At 38.8% G+C, this 20640-nt stretch overlaps 1 protein-coding gene across 1 annotated transcript in view; it reads left to right on the top strand.

The window, feature by feature from the left end:
- Positions 1-20640, top strand: part of USP6NL (USP6 N-terminal like) — a 148340-nt gene that overhangs the window by 26318 nt on the left and 101382 nt on the right. The gene's annotated exons all lie outside the window — the stretch shown is intronic.

The following is a 20640-nucleotide window of genomic DNA, read 5'->3' as shown; positions in this document are numbered from 1 at the left end:
ACAGAGGCAAATTGTATATGGATTTTTTTTCATAGACACTTCTTTTTTTCAAACCTATTCTGACAGTTTTTTAATCATTTAGCTAGTATATTTACTGTTAGTTTTATCCTTTTGTAAAATATTGTTACATTTTACCAATTTTCAATATTGATAAACTGAGAAAAACAAAGTTTTATAAAAAATATGAAGCAATGACCTATAAAAAGAGAGTTTTTAAACTAAATTCTTTAAAATACAGTATGAATTTGGATGAATTAGACAAATTTCAAAGTATTTGGTCACATTCATGTGAGCAAATAGTATGGAAAAATTGCTGTGTGAAGGAAAGTATCAAAGTTGGGGATGAAATATTTATGTTATGATAAATAGTTTGAAAATTTTTCATAAATTCGTTTTCCTTGACTATAAATAGGACTCAACAGTTTGGTGAAGGATTATCTTGAGGAAGGAGGGAATTATGCAATATTCATGAATATTTTCTTTAAAATTTTCAAAATATCTGCCAAATGACTGTTCTGTCATTTAGTTGAAGTATCCTAATCTACCCAGCACTTAGTGACATACATGCTTAGAGTTCATGTTAATGTTCTTTAGGAAACTTAGAGTTTTGCAGCAGTTAGCATTAAAAGGAAGGAGAGAACTAGTAATGTTATTTGAAGGGTAATTTTAGTGGATCTACATTCTTTTTTCCAATAATGCATTGGGGAGGCTATGGAAATGATTGACATTTGTAAGATGGTTGAAATGGATAGGCATAGATGTTTTGTAAGACAACCTTGGGCAAAATAAAGGAAGACTAAGCAAAGAATAAGGGGTCTTTGGAAAAGTATTCTTGCCTTATTGGAGAGAGGGTCCCATATACATGCACATGCTCACTGGTTTGTCCATTCATCAATCTCTCATGTATTTATTCTTAAAGCCCTTATCAGGTGTCCACTGTTTGCCTGTCACTGTGTTATTCACTGGGGACACAAGAAAAGATATGATCCCTGCCCATGCCTGAGGCATAGTACACTCTCAGCTGTTTGTTGAATAAATGAGTCAGTCAGTGAATGGAAGAATATACATTTGTTAAGATGAACTAGCCTGAGAGTTAAAGCAGTGTGTTCTTGTAGACCAAAGAAAGGGATGGAGTGAGCGATTTATGTTAAGTGGAAGCACAAACTGTCACAGTTTTCCTCTTGAATGTCCTGGTGAGGCTCCATCTTCAGGGCCATGCTTGAGTGGATTGGGAAGGCTCAGTACCATGGAATGACTCAAGTAAAACTGTACAGTCTGTTCAAATATACATGAGGCACACATGCAAGCGTTGTGGCTGTGTAGTAGTCAGGGGCCTGGTTTTCGCCTTAAATAGCTTCATGTCTGTTTGGATAAAAATATTTAAATAACATGTTTCCCTATCTTGTAAAACGAAAGTCTGCTAAATTTAGGTATGGTTCAAGTTCTTTATTTAAAATATTTTTTTGTAGCGTGCAAAAGCTGATGACCATGTTTATTAAAATTATTCTTATACAATGGAATACTATGCAGCCGTCAAAAATGAAATCTTGCCATTTGCGATTGAAAGTGAAATAAGTCAATCAGAAAAATACAATTATATGCTCTCTCTGATGAATTTGAGAGTCAGGGCATGGGTTTGGAGGATAGGGAAGGAAAAAGTGAAACAAGATGGGATCAGGAGGGAGACAAACCTTAAGAGACTCTTAATCTCATAAAACAAACTGAGTGTAGCTGGGGGTTGGGCGGTAGGGAGAGGGTGGTTGGGTGATGGACATTGGGGAGGGTATGTGCTATGGTGAGTGCTGTGAAGTGTGTAAACTTAATGATTCCCAGACATGTACCCCTGGGGCAAATAATACATTATATGTTAATAAAAAAAAAAGTATTCTTAAAGAAAGAGTAGATTTAGAGTGACACCCTGAAGATCCCTCCTGTTAGTAAAACCTAAGAGCTTTGGTATCCTTCTATTCCTACTTTCATGCCTTAATACCTCTCCTCTAGATTATTTAACTAGCCTCCTCACTCATTTTATTTCATAAACATTTGCTGAACACTTATGACTTCTTAGATGGAAGGATCCAGTAGCCTCAAGAAATGCATGTGCAATAGCAAGAGACAAAAGTCAGTAATTACAATGGTATGATAGGTGTTATGGTAGACAGAGTGTCGTGGGAACCCCACAGGGAACGGGCCCTCGTTTGGTAATTAGAGCAGAGGAATTAAACTCTTAGTGAAGTGACAGATGTTTTCACTTGAGCCAAGTATCAGAGGATGCATAAAAAGCTAGCGAGCTGGGTCATGGAGTGGCGGAGAGTGTGTACAAGCATCCTGAGCAAAATACACAGTAGAGGGCAGCTCAGGTAGCCAAGCGTGGGAGGCTTACCTTCCAGGTGAAGAAGTTTGCAAACTTTTAGATGATTGTGGGAGAAAGTGAGAAGAGTGGTCATGTGGTATTCGGTCATTTAACCCTGTATTCCATCCTTCCCTTGCTATGTGAAATAGCTTTCTGAAAGTTTTCTCGGAACATGGAATTTGAACTTACTGTGTATTTCTAGCTGTCTTACCGGATCTCTCCATGCAGCCTGTCAGCTCTGCACAATGCTTGTTGTTTCTGACGCGCTGCTCCAGGAGGCTGGCGGGTCCTTTCCCTCCTCCAACAAGTAGCTCTCTTACCAGGTCAGCCGACGAGGCTCCAATGCCACCCCTCCAGGAAGCATTCCCTAACTTTCTCCCCTCACCCTTCTAGGTCGGAATTAATCATTCCTTTGTATTCTCTTAGCATTTTACTTTGGCCTCTTATTATACCTTTAACATTCTCTACATTATGGTTATATTTGTTAAGTTGATCAATGTTAATGGAAATAGTTGACCTTGTACAGTGTGGGAGTTAGGCGTTCCAACCCCCACACAGTTGACAATCTACATATTACTTCTGACTCTACGAAACTTGAGTACTAACAGCCTTCTGTTGGCCGGAAGGAAGCCTTACCAATAACATAAACTGTCGATTAATACATATTTTGTGTGTTACAGATATTATACACTGTATTCTTACAGTAAAGCTAGAGAAAAGAAAATGTTATCAAGAAAATCATAAGGAAATATACTTACAGTACTGTTCTGTATTGATACTGTAAGTGTACCTCATCTGTTTATAAGATGAATCATCCGTGAGTACCTACATCAGTATTGTCTTATATGATACAGAACATTGTAGCTTGTCTTACTAACACTAGATGTCAAAAATGGAAAGATAAGTGGAAAAGAAACTCCTATCAGGTGTAATGATTCATGCATTGATAATAAGAAAGCAGTAGTATGATTGCTTTATGGTAGCCTAGTATAATCAATATGATTGCTTCATGGGAACCTAGACTGTATGCTAATGAATAAATCATCTAAAATTTTTATGGCATACAGTGTTATGGTCATATTCCTGATACAGTATAGGCAACATTGTTAGGTTTTTAAAGAAAAAGCACTTACCTGTGATGCTAGACTGATAGGCAGTTCCTTCAAGCATACTATAATGTAATTCTTTGAAAAGAAAGTTATAAACAGTAAGGAAACTAACACATTACTGATTTCATACTAAATATCACTCACCTTATGCTTGTCTAAGGCTAGGCTATCCTCTTCCATGTGAGTCTTGCGCACGATGCTCTACATGATGAATACTTAGGTGATGATGATGACCCAGCTCTTGCCTACACTTACTAGACATTCACATGAAGACACACATACACAACAGATACGTTTATTAACTATATGATGATTATTTACTGTTTATGAAGTGGAAGTGGGTCATCATAGGAGGTCTTCATCCTCATTGTCCTGACACCGAGTAGGCTGAGGAGGAAGAGCAAGCAGGCGTCTCCTTGGTCAGCTCTGTCGTAAATCCTGTGAATCATGCACAACATCTGGATACAGTTTTCTCCTGTAAGAATTTATTGTTTTGGTCTTGATGGCTTTTATGGCTTTTTCCTATAATGACGATGGCATCTTCAATAGTGGAATATTTCCAGACTTTCATAATGTTCTTCTATCTCTTTTCTGTAGTGATAACAATCTTTCCTTTAGCGTGCTGTGTAATGAGCCTTCAAGGTCCCTATGACCACCGGTGTGGAGGCGGAGTTAGAGATGTGTTTGGAGGCGAGTAGACCACTTCGACACCTCTGGCGTTGAACTCATGGGGTGCTGGGTGGCCAGGGTCATTGTTCAAAAGAACTTCAAAAGGCAGTCTTTTAGTGGCAAGGTACTTCCTCACTTCAGAGACAAACCTTCGGTGGAACCAATCCAGAAAAAGTGTTCTCATTGTCCAGGCCTTTTTGTTGTACCACGCAGAAACTGGCAGCCGATGTTTATCTTTTCCCTTCAAGGCTCAGGCTTCATAGGTAAGGACACTCGGATCATAAGCCTGACTCCATTTGCACGAAACAGTACAGTTAGCCTGTCTCTTCCTTCCTTAAATCCTGATGCTCATTTCTCTTCCTTACTAATAAATGTACTTTGTGGCATTCTCTTTCTTTTCTTCCGGGGAGGTGGGGGAGGGGACTTGCATTTAAAACCTGTTCAGGCAGATCTCCTGTCTCCTCAGTGATTTTCTTAATGGTATCTGGAAACTCGTGGTCTGCTGCCTGTTGGAGAGTAGAAGCTGCTTCTCCTGTTATCTTGACATTTATTAAGCCAAACCTTTTTCTAAAATTACTAAACCATCCTTTGTTGGCATTAAATCATCTGACTTTAGTTCCTTCATCCTCTTTTTTTCTTTAAGTTATTACATAATGACTTTGCTTTTTTCTCCAGTCGTATTAGGCTCTCTATAGGTATGCCTTTCTTACAGCAATTCTGCACCCACATAAATGCTGCATTTTCAATCTGAGATAAAACGTATTTCATAAAAAGTGCACAGTTTTCATGTCTGGTGGCATAGCTGAGGCAATGGCTTAACAGATTTCCTTTTCTTTTCATTCTTTTCTTTTTTTTTTTTTTACAATGGTCCTTATGCCGGATTCATTTCTCTTGCAGTGGCGTGGACCTGCACTTGCAGGCCTCAGTCTAGGGTACGTGTCAAGCAGTTGAACGTTTCCTTGTGATGTCCTGACTGTTCCCTGCTTGGTAGGTGCGCTTCCAGCATCACTCCCGGCACTTCGTGTAGGTCCCATGGTGCTACTCAGAGTTGACGGGATGGAACTAAATGTGATGAAAAATACGCGAGAACCACCCGAGATTACTTTTTACTGCTGTATGCAACGCATAGGCGAGACGGACTCCTCATGTGGAAGTGATGAGCATCATGTGGTTGGCATTTTACGTGGACACTTGCAACACTTGAACTCACCACAGTAGCAGCAGGAGGTGGCTATGAAGTTATTACAGTGGTACAGTTCATTTTATGCAATTATGTTTAATACTGCATCTTTTTTTTTTAAAGACTGTATCTTTACATTTGTTTATATTAGATTGTGAGTGGCGCCCTTTATGGTCCGTAAGTGTGTGCAGATGTTTTGATAAATTTTAACTTTTTAAAATTATAGATTTGTATATATTTTATGGTAGTAAATGATAAAATAGACTAGTATCTACATATATTTCATACGTCCATAGCACACCTTTTTAAAATTCTTTTTCTGTATTTCTAGGCTATGCTGTTCCTCTGTGAATTTTTTCAGATTGCCTCAGATCTCCAAAAAGTTTTCCTGTGTGTTTATTGAAGAAAACCTGTGTAGGACTGTATAACTCAAACCCATATTGTCCAAGGGTCAACTGTAAATGTTACGGATCTGAACGTTTTTGGCTTCCATTCTGTCTTTTAGCTGTGTTTTAGAAAAGAGTTAAGATTTTCGGCAGCTGATCTTTAGATAAATGAAATATCCTAGCTAATGACTTAACAGTGGGCAGGGAAAGGTTTGGTTCCTTTTGAGGTATTTTGTAGTATCTGAGATAATGGTTTTCAGCTGATAGGTAATGATTTTCTGCTTATATTTAAAACACACATATTTTGCTGCACATGTTGACTAAGCTGAAAAAACTGAAGTCAGAGCATCTGGTATTCTTTTTTGTTTTAAAGATTTTATTTATTTTAGAGAAAGAGAGAGAGAGAACATGCATGCGTAAGTGTTGGGGGGAGGGGCGGAGGGAGCGGGAGAGGAAGAATCTCCAGCAGACTCCCTGCCCAACCCAGAGTCGGACCCGGGGCTCCATCCCAGGATCCTGCCATCAGGACCTGAGCCAAAATCAGGAGTTGGCCGCTTAACTGACTGAGCCAGCCGGGTGCCCCAGCATCTAGTATTCTTGACTTTGTTGTTCGTTTGAAGTTTTTTTAAAGATTTACAAAGAATTTCAAGCTGTTGGCAAAAAAAAAAAAAAAAAAAAAAAAATTGCTTAATGAAAAGTTGAGAAATGAATACTTTTGCAAACACTGTTCATTGTCTACCCCGTATCCACTCAAATCTTTCCTAATGACAAGATGGTGATTTTGTTTGGAGTGATATTGTGTTCAGTTAAAAAAACAAACCAATTAAACTATATTTTCTGAGGTGGAAATAAAAGGCTGCTGGAGATTCTGGGAAAACTTTGCTTTTTGAGATAGTTGTCATTTCTTCTTCCTCTTACATCTTTTGTTTGTTTGTTTCCTACCTGGAACGTGAATGGAATTCCTGGAGTTGTAGCAACCATAATGCGACCATGAGGACAAAAGCAGTATGGTGGGAAAGAAATGTAGAAGTCTGGTCTTTTGTGAAACCAACGGGACCAGTGAGCCACCTGGTTTTGTATCACCTTTACTTACCTCTAGACTTCTTAGTTTATTACTTGTAGTCAAAGCAATCCTCACAAGTATGTGTCCAATCTGATAAAAAATAAGAGGCAAAAGTGTATCTTTTAAATAGCAGAATTTCTTAAATGCAACTCAAGCCCTGTTACAGTCTATTTTGTTTTTTGTTGAGGTTGGGTAGTCTTAATGAAGAGTAGCATTTATCCTAAGTTAAAACACAGATGTGGCCATTATAGTAGGATGAGAGGAAATCAGAAGACCTATGATCTAGTTCTACCATCATGTGACTTTAGGCAAGTCAATGAATGTCTCTGTGTCACTGAGTTTTCCATCTATTCTATTATGAGGTGTCCCCTAAGATCTCAGAGAGCACTGACATTCATATTCTGTTACTTTTCTTCAAGCCATTTTCCCCTTTCTGGTAACCTCTTAGGTTAAAATAGCAGATTCATAATGCCTACCTGGCTGTCTTCACTTTTCTACACACACACATAGTAAATTGGGTTGCAGAAATCTTAGAAGGTTGTGTAATTGGCTTAAATATAAAAAGCCTTCAGAAGTTCTTCCCAACTTACTGTTATGTTGATACACTATAATGTGAGTGATTTAACGAAGAGAAAGGCAGCACAAAAGAGGCTAATTTAGGTCATGGACTGTATTCGAGGAGATTGGGGTTTCAACCCTGCAGCTGGTTTCCACCTACTAGTTGTGTGACCTTTGGCAAGTTACTTAATGTCACTGTGCATCAGATTCTTTATCTGAAGTAGGGATGATGACAGGATGTACTTCATAAAAGTTGTGAGGATTGAGATGAGGATTGATAGAAAGGACCTGCGTAGTGGCTGGCATGTAGCGAGAGCTGCATGTAAACTGCCATTAGTGTTCTCGTTAGTTCTCTTTCCTTTTTTGTTTTGTTGTCATTCTTATTGCCATTGATGCTGTGCTCTTGATATGTTATTTGGCTACTAACTTGCTTACAGGTGTTTGTGTCCAGGATAGAACACAGCGTTCTTTGTGCATAGTGGACAGACTCAGTATCTTTATAACAGTTTCTTTTCATTTATACTTGGACAGCTTTAAATAGTTCATTTATTCTTTAAATTTAGGTATGTATTATTTGAAGTCAAAGTCGTGTGTGTGTGCTGTGGGCAAAGTTAATTGATAGAAGTTTTATCGAAACTTTGTGTCAGGGAAGTATATTTCTATGTACAGATCTTAATTAATATTACCAGTTTTAAAAGATACTGTTTTAAAGAAACACGGGTTCATTTTATTGTTCATTGGTCCAGCGTGTCACTGTCTTAACTATGGTAAAGAATTTCAGAAGTAATGCAGTGAATTTTGCAATCACTCATTGCTTAAAACTCTGAATTATTTGCAAAGTTTTCTGTAGGTTGTTTAAACTTAAAATTGAGTGCAGTGGACATCCTGCAGTATGGTTGTCCTCTGTAGTAATTAAGAGCATCATCTGAACTCTATCCAACATGTACACTAGCCACTAGTGCATGGTTATTTAGACTTCAACAACTTTTAATAACTTACATAATTAAAGTTAAGGAAAATAAAAAATTCAGCTCCTCAGTCATGCTAGCCACATCATAAGTGCCCAGTAGCCATGTTGCAGAAAGTTCTGTTGGACACCACGGAATAGATTGTATAGTGAGACTGCCTGGGCTTATATCTTGAATCTGCTACCTTCTAGTCATGTGACGTTGGACAAGTTTATTAATTTTCCTGTGCCTCAGTCTCCTCACATGTAAACTTGTATCAATAACAGCAGACAAAAGTTCTCAGGAGGTTGTTAATGAGGAGTAGATGAATCACCATTTGTAAAGTGCTTAGAACAGCCCCTGGCACATAGTAGCTCTGTGTTTGTTAAATAAACAAATATGCATGGTGTATTAGATTTATCATGCTTTGTAGTTAGTAATGTGTAGTGATTATATTTTTGTCCTTAATGTATTTTTTTCTATTGCCTGTTTGAGAAAAAAAATTATATATACCAACCCGTTTGGGTGCATTTTTCATTTTTATATTGGACCACCGTGTCGAGGAATGTTTCTGTCATGCATTTTAGCTTAAAACTTCATTGTGAGTGTTCATTGCTCTCAGATTGAAGCGGAGTCTCCTTTGTTAGGCATTTTGGGCCTAACAACTCACAACTCATCAGTTCTAGCCCTTTGTTCCATTTTTTAAGTTAACCGCTGCCTTAGTTGTTAAAAATACTTAATGGCGATGGTTTCACTCTTGAAATGGTATAGAAGCTCTTCCCAGAATGTGCATGTAGTGTTAGGGTCTGTGCGTTCAGTAAATGCTCAGAGTATGCTTGTTGCATGAAAGAATCTTCAGATTTTTGAAATGCAATCAGTATTGCTATTAATATCAAAACACATTTGTTCGAGTAATCTCTGAAGTAAAGGGAATTCAGAACCCCGTCCACCATCTGTGATGTCGGTATCCGGAATGTGCTCCATCGCGCGGGACTCTGCCACTGGTCTGTGTTCGTCTCAGTGGGGAGGGGCCTGGGTAATAGTTCTTGTCACTGTAGGTCTCTGCGTTACAGTGTGGTGACATGAAAAGCAGCCTTTAGTGACACATTTGGTGATTTTCTGGATGATACATTTTTAAAGGATGCAGATTTTATCTTGGTTTCCTCACTTCTTTAAGTGATCTTCCACACTCTTCGGTCTGCTGTTTGTCTCTCTCTGTGTTTTTCCTGATTGGACTCAAGTGCCTATCAGAGGGATATAACAAAGGGGGAAAAATAAAATCAAAACGAGAAAATACCGTCTCATATAACAAGGAAAACTTTTTTTTTTTGTTTTGTTTTGTTTTTTTTTATAATAATGACATCTAGTATAATTTATTTTTCCCTTTAAACCGGTTATTATCTCCATAAGAGGAAAAAAGTGTAAAAACTTGAGTGGAAACTTGTGCTGTGGAATGGTGTGTGCCTGCGATGTGAGGTCGTGCGCAATGTCTCTTACTACAAGTTGCTTCATGTGAGAGAATAGCAGAGGCAGTCCGTGATCATCTCTGGATTGGTGCATTTTCAAGTGTGTGTGCTGTCACAAAGGCACGTGCAAGTGACCATGTGTTGTACGTTATATCATGGAGTAAAGAGTGGTTATAATGAAACCAGTGACATGAGTCAGATTTATATGTGGTCTTGCAGTGTCATTGGAAGTTCTCAGACATCTCTTCTAAGACACCGATTCAATATCCTCTGTTGCTTTTTGGGGTCTTTCGAGATGGCATGGGGGCATAGCTGGGAACTGGTAGGATAGAGGTTCTAAGTTCTACCAGACAATGATTTAGAGTAACCCTTTGCATGGATCTCTGCTTATTCTCCTATAACATATGTACTCATGCTTGCTTCCTAAAGTGCTGTGCCTTTATTAAGCTGTGAGCTTCATGAAGGCAAGGACCACAATTCATTCATCATGTTAGAGAAGAGTTCATTCTGAGGAATGCAGTGGCTCATGAACTTGCTTGGTATTTGTTTCTCTATAGCTTATTAGCAAAGTGATGAATGCACATATGGATAATAGATAATTGGGATGTTTAATCAGTTACCTAATGACTGAGGGGATTTGATTCTTACTTTGTATTACTTTATTACTGAAACAGACTGCCCAGTCAATATTATAAACATTCTCTAGAGAACAATTAGGTTTGCAATGAGTTATTTTACTTAGAATGCTGGTTGGAATTAAATGTTTATTTGTACCACCATCTTGCTATACTCTAAGTGTAATTTAAAAGCACTGCAGTGTTTTCATTCAGGTAACTTGTTACCCTTTAAAAATGAGCTGCTCCACTATGGTTTCTCTTACTTTGGCAGTCACCAGATGCAGTAATTAATAAAGGTCATTATGCTACTTAGTCATGGAGAGCCTTTAATGACTATTACCTGAACATATGCTGGTTTCATCATTGCATTTACCAAAAACATCCAACACAGTATAGATGCTGTACTTTGGAAATCTGACTTAGGCTAATCTAAATTACTATGTAAGAACATTTAAAAATTCTTTAAATTTTAAATAATTAAGGGAAAGCTCTTATCTTTCTGTAAAGTGAACAATCAAAAATGTCAGTGAAACACTTTTAGAATGGTTATACTTGGTAAGCCTGGCATTCTCTGGGCTGAATTCTCAGTGTCTAGGAATTTCTTGTGCAGAATTGGATGGGGGGAAGCAGTGACTTTCCCATGCATTCTGCTTATCCTCTGAAATCTTGACTGGAAATGTGGGGTTTGGAGTGGAGTTGAAAGAAAAGTTCATCCAGACTCTGCTGGGAGAAGGTTGAAGAGTGAGACTTGGTATATTGATTATGGGTTTTTCAAAAATAGAACCAAGTATTTTTTTAAATTTTGAAATAATTACAGTGCTACAATTGGCATATACTACAATTGAAATAATTATAGAGCACAGCAAGTAGCACAACATCGTACTGAGAGGTCCTATGTACCCTTCACCCATCCCCCGCCATGAGAACATGTTACAGATCTGTAGGTAAATATGAAAACCGGCATACTGACATTGTTGCAACTTAACAGTTCTGCTTGCATTGTGTGTGTATTGTGTAGTTTATGTATGGATTTGTGTGACCACCACGCCTGCAGTCAGGCAGAATGGCTGAAAGTCCAGGGGGAGGGTACACTCTGCAGGGTACTTACAGGGGTAGAGTGATGCCCTGAGTAACTCAGCTCTTTTCATTTTTCTCTTCCATCACACTCAGTGTTTGTCCTGATGTTTGCAAGATACCTGCTGCATCTCCATCCTTAGGTCCAAGAGCCAGACCAGAAGAAAAAGGAAAAGGGGAAACCCAGCATGGGTGTCACATGTATAAAGAAAGCATAAGTGTTTCCTTAAACTGCCAGCCAGAACTGTATCACATGGCTGCAAGGTAGACTAAATAGCAAGTATTTTTTAACTTGAAAGATTCTTACTGAAAAGATTTGGGTAAAAGATGATGGTAAGGGCAATGTAGGAATATTGGATAGGCAACTAGCAGTGTTCGTTGGGGAAAGCAGATTTAAAAAGTGTTGAAAAAAAAAACCAATGAAATATCATGTGTACCTCAGACTGGCTGAACTTAAAAAATATGAATAATGTTCAGAGTGATGAAAGGTACTAGCATACTTTTTGGTGTACCTTTTTGGTGGGCAATTGTGGTATTCTTCATCAGAATTAAAAATAGTGCTTCATCTGGCCCATCATTTCAAACCTGTTACTCTGTTTTGTAGAACACACTGTTCTTGCATATGTACATAAAGATCTGTGGCATTGTTTATATAATATGAAACCTCCTGAAACTATCTGAATAACTATCAGGAGAAAGATTAGTACAAAATCTTATATCCATTCAGTGGAGTACAGTATAGCCAGCCATTAAAAATAATGAGCTCGGGGGGTGCCTGGGTGGTGCAGTTGGTTGAATGAACTGCACTGAAAGCCACCCTTGGTTTCGGCTCAGGTTGTGAGATCAAGCCCTGCCTTGGGCTCCCTTCTCAGTGGGGAGTCTGCTTAGGATTCTCTTTCGCCCTCTGCCTCTCTCCTTGCTCATGCTTACGTGTGCGTGTACTATCTGTAAAATAAAGAAATCTTAAAAAAAAAAAAGTTTGATTTGTATGAACGGATCTGGAAAACAGCCATGAGATATAGTGAGTAGAAACAAATTATGGAATAGTGTGCATAGTTTGGTTCTGTTGCCTGCCCACTGGTATGTATGGATGTGTTTATGTATGTGTTCTTCTGTACGAGTGCGTGCGTGCATATGTGTGTGTGTGTGTGTGTGTGGTATGATTATATCTGTTTTGGAATATGCAGAAGAAAAAGATTTTATAGATACACACCAAAAACAGTTAACACTGGGAAGTGGGTTCGGGAAGGCAGTATGTGGGAGAGAGATTTTACTTTCTTTATACCCATCTGTATTGTCTGACTATTTTATAAGTATGTAATAACTGTCCGGTTGGGAAATGAAGTGTTCTATAATGTAATTTTTTTTGGATGCTTGAAGTACAAACTTTCATTTTAACTTTCTGGATGAAACTACTTAAATTTTTATTTTGCCATTTTATGCCATAGAGAATACTAAATATTTTTTCTGAGTAACTCAGGATCTAATGAGATATTTAGGGCTGCTGAATTTACTCCAAATAGATTTAGATTAAATGCTTTTTAAAATCATCCTTATAAATTTTTTAACTTTCTGAACTTTAGGCAGGCAGTTACTTGTACATTATCAGTGTATCTGCCTCTAAGAGTCCTTCCTATTCGAATTTTCTGCTTTAATCTTCTTTGACTTGGGAATGATGCAACTATCAACCTGGTTTTAACTATTTCTAAAAATAGTTTTGAATAAAAGGTGGATAAATTAGTTCTGGATCAAAGTTTTGAGGGATTTTCTAAGAATGTACACAGACTATTGTTTGAACACCTGTTTTTTGGAGGCCTTTTGTTCTTTGGCTAGCTTTGTTTTCGTTATTTGTGGGGGTTTCATGTGAAGGTTGCTACATCTCTAGGGATCTTTTACAAACAGATAACCCAACAGTGTCCTCTCCTAGAGAAACATACTGTGGTAGTAAGGAAAGGACACAGGGTGTTTTAGGGCAGGGTTGTGTAAGGAAAAAAAAAAAAAACCAAACCCTAAACCTTCAAATACTTGCATTTTCTTTTTGTTCCTTCATTGCCAAGTTCGTAATTAACCACTATAGGGTGTCTAGAGCCTATAGGTCAACTGAGGTTTGAATCCTGGCTCTGTTATGTACTAGCTGAGTGACTTTTTTGATCTTTAGTTTTAAAGCCTATTTTACTTACTGTCAGTACATACTTTGTAATTGCCTAAATGACACTTTCAGAGATTGCTGTGAACATGAAGTGGACATAGTTTATGGGATGTATCTGGTACACACTGAGACCCACATAGTTGACTGTTCTTGTATGGGATAATATGAAATTTGAGATCTGTGTAATGTATTGTGCTTTTTGGAAATAGAACAAAACTCGCTTTTTTTCATTTTATTTTTAAGAGAATTATTATCCTTAGTGCAGAAAACCTGGAGAACACAGAACACGCAGGGAAGGATTTTGTTGGAGATCCTTAAATTTCCTCACAGGAAAGATCTTTGTTAATATTTTATTGTGTCTCATTCCAGCCTTTTTTCCATGTGCAACGACTACTTGCTTTATAGACTAGACCCTGAATCCTTAAAACAACCTTGCATGGTGTGGTGGTATCTCAGTTTTTCAAATAAGGAAAATGAGTCTGAGAGAGGTTAAGATATCGTAGCTGGTAAGCGGTAGAGCTTGCGTTCATCCTCAAGACTAATGCAGCACTGGAGAGATCCAGGGCTTCCCTCCCCATCTAGCTGAAAGTAGTCCTCTCTCTCTCTGATCATTTTTATAGCAGTTTGTCTTTATAAGATGTTTAGGTTTACTTTATGATTGGTCCAGAAAGCAAAGAAGCTTTGGGCTTAATGCATTGTTTTCCCATATAGTATTATAATATTACTTAGATGATAATGTGTGTTTGGAGCTATGGAAAGTCTTATTACTTTGGTGCCTAGACAGCACTGTGTATACACCTAAGATGTTGAATTACTGAATGGTTTAGAAAATAGTCTTATTTATTTATTTAGATTTTATTTATTTATTTGACAGAGAGAGCCACAGTGAGAGAGGGAACACAAGCAGGGGGAGTGGCAGGAGGAGAAGCAGGCTTCTCACCGAGCAGGGAGTCTGATGCGGGGTTAGATCCCAGCACCCTGGGATCATGACCTGAGCCAAAGGCAGATGGTTAGCAACTGGGCTACCCAGGCGCCCCTGGAAAATGATTTTAAAGTTAATATTTTATTGTATTCAAAAAATGATGAAGTAAGTTATATTCTTATTTTTATGACATTTTTGAATTTCGGGGTTTCCTGTTCACGGTAAGAAGGAGAAATTGTTATTTGGGCTCATAAATCTTGCCTTTAATTTGAAAAACTTAAAGCATTTACATATTTGTTTATAATATTTAGAAGCCCAGCTAGTTTTTATATTATATTGTATATTTTGCTTACATGATACTTTAGGTATACACACACACTCACACACACACACACACACAAATCTTTTTCCTTACCAGAACTTAACCTTCATTGCTACACTTGGACCTTTACTTAGAAGATTTTACAGTCTGTTATTTCTAGTATTTTGAGGATTGTACTGTCATTATTATAGAAGTATGTAACCAAGCTTGACTTAATGGCTTTCATTGCTTTTTAAATGATTTTTTCTTCACAAGCAAGGTTTTGTTTTGTTTTTATTTATATATTTTTAAAAGAGTTTGTTTATTTGAGGGAGCACAAGCAGGGAGAGGGAGAGGAGCAGAGGCAGAGGGAAATGGAGAAGCAGATTCCTGGCAGAGCAGGGAGCCCAAGGGGACCTTGGGATCCTGACCTATCTGATTCGAAGGCAGACACTTTAACTACTGAGCCAGCCAGGCACCCCTTTTGTTTTGTTTTTAAATAATGTAGTTGATGGGCATGTGTTCATCTAGGCAGTTACAAAATATGAACTAATATTAAGCAGAATAAGCTATGCTTAGTTGTAGAAATTATGCTTTGAACGTAGAATTAGACTTTGAACTCCCAAAAACTCCAGAGAAAAAGTACTGCATTTGTTCTGTATCTGTAACAGAGGAGGGCTGGATCTGAGTTCTTTAGACACTTCAGTATAATGTGACTTTGAGCAGGATTAGGATTAAGTGAGTACAGTTTATATAAAGTTAACGTAGCGAATTCGCTGTGATCATCTCTAGCGGTGTGAGGTTGTTCAAGGGCGGACTGTGTTTGGGGAAGAAGTGTAGTGTCTTGCTGATGGGGTCCGTGGATGGGGGAATGTAGGGGATGTGTTGGACATACCACAGCCATAAACTGGGACCAGACTTCCAAGGATTATTTCTGACATACTGAGATGTATCCTGTAGCGATCCAGGTCTAGATGCCCGGAGAGCAGCAGGACGCGCAGTTAGCACTCAGGCTTAGCACTCAGGCGGCATAGGGTGGAGGGGCAGAGGAGGAGGAGTCCTGGCTTCGGGACTGTGTGTGTCACTCATGGGGGAGACAATGAGAAGAGAAAACCGAAGGAAGCGCTGTTAGTAAGGGAGACAGACCCCTGAGCCGACGGTCTTCTCCTGGACGAGGACATGAGTGCCTCTGCTCGTGCAGGCGGAATTTAGTCGGGAGCAGGGGAGCAAGAGGCCGGAGCTCCGAGTCTTTTCGGTACTTTCCAGCCCTGCGTCCGCTGTGTGTGTACCTGCGCGTCTGCACGTGGCCGGAGAATCCAGCACGGCGTTCTGACTAGTCACGAACGTGAAGCGGCTTCTCATGCTGCCTCGCTGCCGCCCGGTGTTCTTCCTGCCAGCGACGATCTGTTTGTCCCGTCTTCTCGAACCTCTTCCCCACACCCACTTCTCATCTGGTTACTGTCCTTCTTTACTAAGAAACGGGAAGCTGGTCGCTTCCGTGGACTCCCCGCCCAGCGCGGCCAGAGTCCGGGAGCATCCCATCAGCCGAACCCCAGTGCCGCGCCTGTGGTTCCCGCGGGTGGATGTCCCCGTCGCGTGCGGTGCGGCCCCTCTCCTTGCGCGCTGTCCCCGGCCTCCCCCCCACACTCCACGGCCGCGCCGAGCTCCCCCCGCGCTCTCTTCTGTCTCTGTGTCATCCTGTCCCTCCTCGAACGGGTCCTTCCCCTCATTACGCCATAGGTTGTTACTTCTCTCAAATAAAGGAGACAATGAAGAATTGCTTCATTTGCATTTTCCTTTCGTGCCAGCAGCTGTTCCATTTCTTTGTTTCCTTTCGCCGTAAAGCTCCTCCAAGGAGTTGTCCCAACTCGCTGTCTTCAATGTCTGCTCTTCCATTTTCTTTTAAATCTGCCTTAGCCAGACTTTTTCAGGCCCATGTCTCCAACTTAACATTGATGATAATCCGATTTAAAATTTGCTCTTAAAATCATAAGCCTTAGTTTAATTAGAATATGTTATTCATGCCACTTTATATTCCTGTGTTAAGTGTAATATATTTAGGGAAATGTGTAGACTTTACCATTCATCTGTAGTTGCTATGGTTGTATCATAAAGAGGAACTTAAAATGGAAACAAATTTTAATTGCTGTTCTGTCATATTGGGTACCACACTTGTTGGCTTTGTAATATTGGGCCCCATATGTCCTTTTTGTGACTGTTCCTCAATCCTTCCTACTACTAAGAAGTTGTTTAGCTTTGACCAAACAGATGGTGTCAGGTTTCCCTCTAATATGTTGAATGATGTTTTGAATGAATAACTGAGCTGAGTGAGCATGAAAGTAATTCGTGTGCAGGAGGTTTAGTACCGAAAGAAAACAGAATATTCAGTAAAGTTAATCTGATGCATAATTAATTATATCCATAATTGATCCAGAGCTGTATGGTTTAGCTTTTACTAATCTGTTAAAAATTCTTTTGAGAATATGGAATTGTTTTAGAATTATTTGAAAATCCTCTGGTTACAACCCCAAAGGAAATAGTCAGTGGGCTTTTTCCTTTCACAAAAAGAATATAAAAAATCCTGTTCCTCAGTTGTTGGTACCCCTGAAGTTCGGAGGAAGATTAATTGGCTCAAAAGTATTGAGTCTAATTAATTTGTTGTTAAAGAGGTATTTATAGAGGTCTGGTTCTTTCTGACCTTTCTGTATGTTAAAATCTCCCACTCTGTGAATCAGTCTGTTTTTCCATTTAATGCTGCCATTTTGGGGCTTTATATATTTTGAACCTGTGTTCATCTTTATGTCTTCCTCCTGGATTGATTCTGTTGTTGCTGTGAAATGTTTCTTTTTATCTCTGGTGATGATTCTTGCCTCAGTCTGCTTTGTCTAGCAAGCATACAGTGATAACAACTTTAAATTCACATTTGCATCGTATAGCTTTCCCCATTCCTGTTACTTTCAAACTTTTCGTCCTTATAATTAAGATGGGTCTCTTCTTCTTCCTCTTTGTCTTCTGTACCTTCTATACCTTCTCCTCCTCCTCCTTCTTTTTAAAAAATGTTTATTTGAGAGAGAGAGAGAGCATGAGTGGGGGGCAGAGGTAGAAGCAGACTCCCTGCTGAGCAGGGAGCCGGATGCAGGGTTTGATTCTGGGATCCTAAGATCATGACCTGAGTCAAAGGCTAACTGCTTAACTGACTGAGCCACCCAGGTACCCCAAGATGGGTCTTTTCTAAGTAGTATATATCTCTATGGTTTTTTAAAAACTGATTATTTTAGGGGCACCTGGGTGGCTCAGTCAGTTGTGTATCTGCCTTTGGCTCAGGTCATGATCCTGAGGTTCCGGAGTCAAGCCCTGCATCAGGCTCCCTGCTCGGTGGGGAGTTTACTTCTCCCTCTTCCTCTGCCCCTCACCTAACTTGTGCTCTCTCTCTCACTCTCAAATAAATGAATAAAAACCTTTTAAAAATAAAAACTGATTATTTTAATCTTTTAATTGGAATGGCTCACTCTGTTTATATATATTACTATCATGTTTGGGTCTAAATCTAAACCTATTTTAAATTCTTTTTCTGTCATTTCTTACCATCTTTTACATTATTCAAATAATTTTTATTACCCATTTTCAAACCTACTAGTTTAATTATAAATTCTTTTGCTATTCTTTGGTGTTACCCTAGATTGCATTATTCATCTTGACTTATTTGAATATATAATAAATTAGTGCTGTTCCTCACTTCCCAGAAAAATCTAGGAACCTTAAAATACTTTAACTCCACTTGTCTCACCTGCCATTAGGCATTATTCATGTATGCTTTAATTCTATATATATTTTAAGTTCCATGTTCTTAATATCCATGCATTTACCTTTTCTTTTATTTATTTTTACTTTATTTCTTTTTATTTCCTTTATTTCTTCCTTCATGTCTGTTCTTCTGTCAGTGTTTATACTCTTCCACCTGAACAAGTCCTTTTTATTATTTTAGTACATGTATGCTGACCGTTAAATATGTCAGATGTTGTTTGTCTGGAAATGTCTTATTTTGGGATTCAATTTTGAAGGATTTAAAAAAATTTCTTGAAATTCTAAGTTGCTCGCTATTTTCTTTCTGAACTTTAAAGAGTTATATCGGGGTCTTCTGACTTTTCAGAGTTTTGGTTTAGAAATTTGCTGTAAGTCTTATTGCTGTACCTTTGAAGGTTATCTCTTTTTGTTGTTTTTGTTTTTTGTTGTTGCTGGGTTTTGATGCTTTTAAGGCTTCTTTGTCTTTAGATTTCACAGGTTATACTCTGATGTGTCCAGGTGTTTTTTCCTTTGTTTGCATTTTGCTTGGAGTTTGTGTTGCCTTTTGAATCTGTGGATTGCCATTCCCTCCCCCCGCCTTTTTTAAGACTTATTTGATTGTTTATTTGACAAAAAGAGAGAGAGAGAGAACAAGCAGGAGAGGGCAGGCAGAGGGAGAGGGAGAAGCAGGCTCCCCACTGATTAGAGAGCCCAATGTGGTACTCCCAGGACCCTGAGAGTACCTGAAGTGTCTGCCTGAGCTGAAGGCAGACACTTAACCGACTGAGCCACCCAGGTGCCCCTGGGTTGCCATTTTTGCATATTAGTTCTTTAAAACTGTTTCTGCCCTATTTTCTCTATCTTCTCTTTTAGGACTCTGATTACTTGTGTGCGAGACCATTTCCTAGTATGTATATGTGTCCTATGCTCTTTCATGTATTTTCCATCCTTTTATCTCTTCTTGTTTCGGTCTATATATTTTCTTTTGATTTGTTTTCTAGATTATTAGTCCTCTCTTTAGCTGTTTCTAATCTGTTAAACCTGTCTGCTGCTAATTCAGTGATTGTATTTTTCAGTCCTAGAATATTCACATGATTCTTAAAAATATAAAGAAGAAGAAGAAGAAAGGATTACAAATCTTTGGTGAAAATAACCATCTTGTTATCACTTTTCCTGAACATATTAATTACAGGTTACAAAAATTTTTGATAATGCATTATGTGTCTTACCTTGTAGGTGTCCCCCTTGCCATTTTTTGGGAAATTATTCCTTTATATGCCTGCTAAGTTTTTATTAAACGGTAGTTATTATATATCAAAAGTTTATAGAAATTTTGGATAAACTTGTAGCTCTTGGCAGGCAGTTAGAGAAAAGGCAGAGCAACTTAGTCCATCATACCTGAGCTGTCTGAATTTTAGGATTTATAAGGCCTGTTTATTTCTAGCTCTCCATGAATCTTAAGGTACAGTCATTCAGGGACCTGAGCTGGAAGTCTAGGGTGCCTACTAGATTCCTGCCTCATTGATGGGTCCTGAACTCCAATTTTTGTCTTCTTAGGACTTTGAGATTGACACCAACTCTGTTTAGCTTTTTCAGTGCTGTTGATACTGTCTGCTTGGCAGTCTGTGATGCTTATGACAGGGCAAATGTGTTGAGGAGTTAAGCAGCTGAAATTTTAGGTTAATTTCTCTTTGTTTTCTTGCTCTGTAGGATCTTGGCCCTCAGGTCCTGGCTACCCTGAGCTTTAGTGTGAGACTGAGAAATGCTGATTTTCTGTCTCTTAGCAGTTTTTATCTGGGTCAGGCAGTATTTTTACTCCTTTTCTTTGGTGCAGACTGTTCTCTTGCACCACCCCTACCCCCCTCCGCAGTCCCCCAGCCCACTACACATTTTTTTTCATTTTTACTATCTATATTACAAATATGATGGCTGGAGATCTGGCAGCCATCTTGGCACCATGAGGTGACTGTGAGGATATAAGCCTTAAAGAGGGTGTGGAGAAGAAAGATAGAAAGATTGAGAAGCCTGAATTCCTGTTGACTAAATAGAGTCCTCATATCAGT

Source organism: Mustela nigripes, chromosome 6 (assembly GCF_022355385.1).
Source record: "Mustela nigripes isolate SB6536 chromosome 6, MUSNIG.SB6536, whole genome shotgun sequence".
Lineage (NCBI taxonomy): Eukaryota > Metazoa > Chordata > Mammalia > Carnivora > Mustelidae > Mustela > Mustela nigripes.
The sequence above is the reverse complement of the archived record's forward strand: the minus strand, read 5'-3'. Positions and strand labels throughout refer to the sequence as shown.